Below are 7,997 nucleotides of genomic sequence, written 5' to 3'. Positions count from 1 at the left end.
GTGGTCATCGTGGTCATGGTGGTTGTGATCGTGGTTGTGGATGTATTCGTGGTCGTGGTCGTAGTCATAGTCGTAGCCATAGTCGTGGTCGTGGTCGTAGTCGTAACGTAGAAAAAGAGAGAGAGATGGAAGGAGAGGATAACAATTTAAGAAAATAATAATAATGATAACAAAAACAAATTGTTTGTCGTAACGTAGACAAAATGGAAAAGGATGAAGGTCCTGTTGTTCAAGATCGCGAGGCGTATCTTAATCTGCGTGTCCCATGTCCTTGCTCTCAATGCAAGCTGGCAATTAGACGAAAATGTCGATTGTCTATAGAACACGTACGACGATTTGGCGAGTTTCAATCTGAGATCATTGATCAAGTGATTGCGGATTTTCAGCAAACGGTAAGAAAAGTTAGTATCAATCATGCATTGTACTCGCAAGCTAATTGAATACCATATACAATAAGATTGGGTCTGGCTTGCAAATTTTGGAAATTTTTTTATCTAGATAGGTGATGTCTCGTCCCAAGGAGGAGTGCACCCTTTGCGGCCAATTAGAAGAGTTCATGGGCATGCGATGGATGGAGTGCATGAGCCAATTCACCACTTGCAAGGCCAATCTATACTGTCAATGCCAGAGGAGACAAGCAACCTTCCAGACCTACCTACAATCTTGGAGCCTGAGATGGAGGCAATGATCAATGCATTGATTTCTATGGATGTCGAGACTTCTGATCCACTTAGAGAGGAAGCATCCATACCATTATATGATGGGTGCCGAGTATCTCGCCTGAAGACAGTGCTTGTACTCTTAAGTGTGCAAGCAAAATACGGGTGGAGCAATGCGAGTGTGACCAAGTTGTTTAGGTACCTTGTACATACGCTTCGTTGATTTTTTTTTCGGCACTAATATTAAAAACATTTGTGCTTTTTCAAGGTGTTTATGATTTTTTCCAAGTTATTGAAATATCATATATTATCACCTGCAAATACCATGCCTGAGTCTCATGATGATGCATGACATGTTTTACGAAAGCTTGGCATGGACTACAACAACATCCATGCATGTATCAACAATTGCATACTGTTTCGAGGAGAATACGAGACTATGGAGACATGTCCAAAGTGTGGTGCTCACAGGTATCGACAAGACTTGCAAGGGCAAACCATCCCTCAAAAAGTTCTCAGACACTTTTCGCTTATCCCCCGCATAAACCACATGTTTTGTACGTCCGGCATGGCGAGCTTGACAATGTGGCATGCGCAGAATAGGTCCACGGATGGAGTTCAACGAATATCAGCGGATTCACGCGCATGGAGCCACATTGACTCTACCTTCACAGGCTTTGCTCAAGAGCCAAGGAACCTTCGGCTTGGTCTTGTAATGGATGGCGTGAACCCATTCGGTCTGCGCTCAACTTCTTACAATGTGTGGCCTATAGTCCTTGTCAACTACAATATCCCTCCATGGCTTTCTACAAAGGATATCTCATCCTTAGCTCACTCGTCCCCGGCTGCTACAAAGTCAAAAATATGGACGTGTATCTTCGTCCATTAGTCGATGAGCTTAAGATTTTGTGGGAGGAGGGGATCACCGTGCAAGATATGAGCAAGCGCGATGGTTGGCGGTCTACCAATATTCGAGCCATTCTCATGTGGACGATGCATGACTTTCCGGGATTCGGAGAGTGCTCAGGCGAATAGGCCTCCATTCTCGTTGGTAATATCTATATTTTATCTCGTTCAAGCTTGTATTCACTGGGTCATAGTGTTGGAACAGGTCTGGTTACCTCGGGTTATCATGCATGTCCATTGTGTGGGCCATAGTTAGACTCCCAAAGGTCACGAACCATGAAGAAGATGGTATATCAAGGACACGCCGCTTTCTTGCCAGAGGATCATGAACTCAGGGAAGGTTTTCTTGGATGACCTCCAACATGTATGAACGCTGCAAGCTGGTACAAGCTAAAAATGGTCCACGCGGAGTCACAATCAAAAAGAATGTGACGGTTCTCAATTTTCTATGAGTTGCCATATTGGACCCACTTTACAGGTCAACCACTTGTTGGATCCCATGCATATTTTCAAGAATGTGGGTAGCTTGCTATGGGACCACATCACAGGAAAGAGAGACATTATAGGGGCATGAATGGATTGGAAGGAGGTAGGTAAGATGGAGGCGCTTTGGCCGCCGCAGTTGAGTGCTGATGGTCGTGTGTAGCTACCTCGTTCTCCTTAGGTTTTTTCCACTAAAGAAGAGCGCATTGTGAAGCAAGTAGTCAAGTCTATCCGCACTCCGACGGGTATGATGCATTCTCTCAGGTCTGCATTTTCTAAAGACGACCAATTATCAGGGCTAAAATCCCATAATTGGCATAATATATGTCAGGTTTGTACTACGAATGGATTGTAATTGGCGTGCGCATTTTGCTATTTGGAGTGTAGCCATTATTCATAATGCTTTCTCATTTGTGGTAGTTTGTACTACCGATCGCGATCACAAGATGTCGTACTCCAGAAATATGCGGGGCCATTTACATGTTGTCGACTTTGGTGCAATGGATCTCACAGAAGGAGATTAAGATGTCCTCTATTGAATTCGTGAGGCGAGCAGTGGAGACGGTCTGTCTCTTTGAGAAATACCTTCCCACCAGCATGCTCATGATACAAATCCACCTTCTTGTGCATCTTGTAGATGAAGTGGGGATTGCTGGACCTGTCCATACGCGATGGATGTTCTTCTTGGAGCACTTCATGAAAACCCTGAAAGGCTTTTCGCGATAACGAGCTCGGCCAGAAGGTAGCATGGCTGAAGGTTGGTTGGTGTCTGAGGCGCCAATGCATATTTCACAATGGCTACCAATAGTGGATCCAGACAAAAAAATGCTATGGTCGCTGAAGGACGATGATAGAATGACTGGAGATGTGGTGGTTGGAAATGGGGTAGAAAAAAGAATGGATGCTACAATGGAGAAGAAGGTGAATCACTTTTGTGTGTTGCACCATGCCTCTATGGAGACGTGGCTCGCCAAGTACCATCGCTAGGCAAGATCAAGAGGAAGCACGATCTGAATTCTGACGTAGTACGCATCATTGACCGATTCGATATCCTGAGGGTATGGAGCAGATGCCGCGGTTCATGTCAATGCAATGGTTGCATGGAGCTTTGACCGTAGCATCTCGCGAAGGGACAGATGTCTCAATGGAGGAGTGGAAATTCTCGAGGGGATGTAGTCCAAAGGTGATGAGGTGTTTAGGATTTGTCGTATCTATATTTTATATGAGACATCTAATTTTAGTGTTTCAATGTACAGTACAAAATATATAGTGCAACGTGGTCGCGTGGATGGCATTTTCGCATGGAGCGTATTGACAAAATGTGCTCCAGAATGGACTGTGGTATCATGGCAAGGTTCGAGCAAGAGAGCTGACAATGAGCAACAGATCCAAACACGGTTATAGATGAGATAGAGTATTTTGGAAACTTGCAAAGTATTGTTATGGTGGATTACCGTAGCTTCTACATGATACTATTCGATGTGCAGTGGTTCAAAGTGGTACTTGGAGGAGTTGGAGTAACAGTTCAACGAGGTCCATTTGGATTTCTCAAAATAGATTCCAAAAAAAAAGGATGGATTTGTGAGACACCTTTGTGTTGCTGGCCCATTATAAACAGGTGCATGGACTCATTTATTTGTTAATTGTATTACGACATGGTACATGTCACAATAGTTTAAAATCTCTTGTATGTGTTTGTGAAGAGGTAATCTTCTATCCAAACTCCCGACAACCTTGATGGTGGTATGTTATATCTTCAACTCCCCAAAGTGCGAGAGTATATGATCAAAGCGATGTTCCGAGCATAGATGAAGATAATATGCAAATAGAGGGGTCGATATTGCAAGGGGTGGAGGCCACCGAAAGCTTGGAACTAGCATCGGCTAACAATGATGGAAATACAAGAGTCCAAGAATTCTTTGAGAACAAGGTGGACTCATCCTTTTGTGGTGACATGTCTATCGACCTTCCAGTGTATGCAGAGTTGTGTCTGGAGATTGACATGGGACCATAGGATGCTTCATACTTGGAGCATCCACTTACTCAATTCGTTGACCAATCGCTTATAAGGGTACATAAGATAGGCATTTTAAGTGAGATCTTTTTTTTAAGATTTATATTACTGTGCTTTGTATACTTTAAATTGATTATTCTAACATCATTTTTGCCTATGCAGGTGACATTTTCAGGATGAGTCAAGGGATGAGCGATGAGGAGTTGCAGGATATCTTCACACGCATGTCTCCAGACCAGATCGCGAGATTCAGAGACATGGCAGACTAGGAGCTGTCTCGATCTTCGTTAGGGCACTCTGCTAGATCTACTTCAGCGCGATCGGATGCTTCAGCTTCGAGCAGATGAGGTCGACGCTCCAGACTTGGGCCAGAGAGAGGGAGTGCTTCAAGGTCAGGGGGATGCTGCAAAGATACGGAGGTAGTGAGCCCGCGGTCGGCACGGGGTACAGGTGTGATTCCTTACTCTCGTGGCGGTTCCAGGGAGCGTGGCTCAAGCTCAGGTGGATGCTGTGGAGAGGACCCATCTTAGGCAGACTCCAGGGGGATATGGATATCTAGTCGATGATAGGTCAGGAGCCATCATCATGAATGATGAGGGGAGGAGGGTGATGGCTCGCATGAGAGAGCTGTGCCAACAAGTTTTTTGGCACAACGTCTTAGATCGTTGGAAGAACATACCGAAGGGGAGCAAGGACTACATAGTAGCATCCTTGCATGAGGAGTTTCCGGTTCCAACCTCAGTAGATAGATTTTCTACGGGCTGGATGATGGATTGCATGCATGCATATATGTCACATAGACGATCCGACGCACGCAAGGCACTCAAGAGTGGGGTTGCAAAGCTCGAGTGGTTAGACGCAGACGACTGGCACTGACTGAGGGAGGAGGCTATAGATTCTCCAGGACATTGGAGTCAGCAGCGCGAGGTGGCGAGGGCATGACTCGAGGCCGGAGTGGTCCATCATCTTGGGAGTGGCGGCCGCTGGACATATTTGGAGGACTTTGTAAGTTTTTCTTTTGTTTTGCTTGTTTTTTTTTTTTGCAATATCCTTTGTACTGACAATCATGTTTCTAACAGTTAGTATTTTGTTTTCTTTGTAGCACTCCATTACAAATTGCGATCCAACTGGCCTTGAGACTTGATATGCAAAGAGGCACGGTCTTACTTCATTGATCGACCGATTGTATAGACGCGGCAGCCCTATAAGTCACTCATCTTTCTTTTCCGCAGTACAATGTTTAATTAGAAAGCATTATTGTATGGCGGACTGATGTGTTGTTGTTTCTTTTTTTGCAGAGTCCGTTCGATGCTCCTTTGCGGCGGGACGAGCTTTCGGATGGTGAGGATATGTAGCTCGCCCTTAGATCCCTGGAGCTCACACACCTTTCTTTTTTGGTCGCCTGATTTGTGTAGACATTTTCTATGTATTAATGATATCTTGTCATGATTGTACCAACCGCTTTCATTATGCGATCATGTATTTATTTCATGTATCAGTGTTATGATTTCAGTATACTTTGTTTTTGTTTGTATGGCTCAAATAAAGCTGTTACCGTTGCTATTAGCATTGCAAATTTTACTGCTCGCGTCATTATTGGCGTCGTTATTATCTTGCAAACCATTTGTATCATCATCGTTATTGGAGTCGGTATCACCATCGATACCGATGCCAATAACGACGCTGATACCGACGCTGATACTGATTGTTCTATGGCGTCGCCAATAACGATGCTTTTTGCGACGAGAGGGGCAATTTTTTTTATTTACATTTTCATCGCTTTTAACGTCGGTATAAGGCCTACATCTTGTAGTGTGGGAGATTCCCAAACTCACTAATATTGTGTTAAGAAGAAGAGGGACTGAAGGATGCTCTAGATACACGTCATCTTCCACCTGTACTATGTTAAAAGTCATGTATCTAGAGCATGGCAGATGCTATGGCAGGTGGAAGATGACGACCAAACTCATGATGACATAGACAAGTAGAGACAAACTGTTACACAAGTGAACTAGGTTCTAAGATGGCAACTTGGACTCATAAACACAATCTTGTGTAGGACTAACAAAGACAAGACACTTAATTGAAAGTACAAAGCATCATGACATTGTATTCATTCCATATGAAAGTGATAGTCAAATACAATGCTTTATAGAAGTTGGGTTGTTCCACTCTCCTCACTATGCATATGGGATTCAATATAGCTCTTCCTGGATCATACATCATTTGTCTATTTCTCAACACCCCCCCTCAAATGATGAGTCCCTACACATGCTGGCTTTTTTCCCCCTTATAGATAACATGGCATGGGAGACTAGTTCATAGGTAGCCTAGACAAGTTAAAGCTTGAGACTTTACATCTTTGGCAAAGATTTTTACAAAGCAAATCCACTATGGGAATAATTTTCCTTAAAAAAATCTGTTAGAGTTGTTAATGGTAGTGGAAGCATCTTTTTCTTCTTCTTCTCTTCATTCATAAATTGACCTTGGTGGTGGTCATTCTGCATCTATTGTACTCTTTTCTTGTGAAAACATTCACTAGCAATATGGCCAGTTTTACCACAATAATAACATGTCATCTGACTTCTGTTGTTGGTGTTGAATCCTCCACCTCTTCCCTTGGGTCTAGTAGCTCCGTTGGTGTATAAGAGATTTTCCCTTGAGCTAGTCTCTTTTACATCTTTGCTTTAAATTTGCTTTCTCCATCAAGTAATGAGTGCTCAATATCTTTGAGTGGGAGACTAGGAACATTACTTAGTGTTGAAACAAGGTTCTCATATGGTTCATGATTAACACTAGCAAGTAGCACTGCTATTGCCTCATCCTCATCTATGTTCTTTTTAAGAGTTGCTAGCTGAGTTTTAAGGCTCTTGAACTTATTGATGTATACAGTCATGGATGAACTCTCTTTTACATCCAACTTATAAAACTGCATAAGTAATTTTACCTTTGAGTTTTTTGCTTGTGTACCAAAGATTTTGTCAAGTTCTTCCCATGCCTTCTTTGCATCCCTAATGCCAGAGATGTGATGTAATACATCATCTGATAGACCCCATGTAATAATACCTAGAGCTTTGTTGTTCATCTTCTTCCATGCCTTTGTTTTAGGTTGGTCTTCTATAGTATCTTCTTTCTTGTCATCGGCATCTTCTTCCTCATCTTCAAACAAGTCCCACAAGTCTTTTTGCATAAGGTGGTATATGGTCTTCTCCTTCCAGGCATGAAAGCCTTCACCATTAAACTTTGCTATCTGTTCCATTTCAGTCATCTTAGTAGGAGGTCTTACCACGAGAACTCTCGGGCATTGTCTATCCTTTTACAAGAAGATTGAGATTTACACAGGATTTTATCAATGTGACTTTAAATCATCACACAGACTAAGAGTAATCTTTGAAGCATGAATCAGATGGTGAGTTACTTCTTGAATGTGCTAATAAGCACAAGTGATGGGGCAATGTCAAATCCCACTATGTAGTATAAAAAGTTACTATGGTTTTGAAGATGATGATTCTTGTTGCTTGATAGTTGATGTTACCCCTTCAATTTGAAACCCCTCCTTGATGGTAAATCAATTAAATATTTGCTGGAATACTAAGTGTTGTAGCAGATCTTGAATGATAGGAACTCTACTTCACTGAAATTGAAGAGCTTGAGACTTGTAGTAGCAATGATATTGTCGTGTTGAGCTTTGATTTCTCCAAATCTTCCAAATCTTAATGATTGGTTGATGTTGCTAAACATTGAGTGACTAAGTTCAGGTTTTGATCCAAGCCTAGTTTTTCACTTATTGTAGGAGCTACATTGGATCATTTTGAAAACTTTTTCTATGGAAATGAAGCTCTCTTTATTCTCTATAAAAGCTCTATGATCATCGTCTAGATCATTGCACAGTCATCACGCGCAGAGCAGATAAACGCAGGCAGGTGCAATTTCAG

The sequence above is a fragment of the Lygodium microphyllum genome, chromosome 29, assembly GCF_053477565.2.
Source record: "Lygodium microphyllum isolate KBCC chromosome 29, Lygodium_microphyllum_v1.1.10, whole genome shotgun sequence".
NCBI classification, from domain to species: Eukaryota; Viridiplantae; Streptophyta; class Polypodiopsida; order Schizaeales; family Lygodiaceae; genus Lygodium; species Lygodium microphyllum.
Note: the sequence above shows the minus strand (reverse complement) of the source record.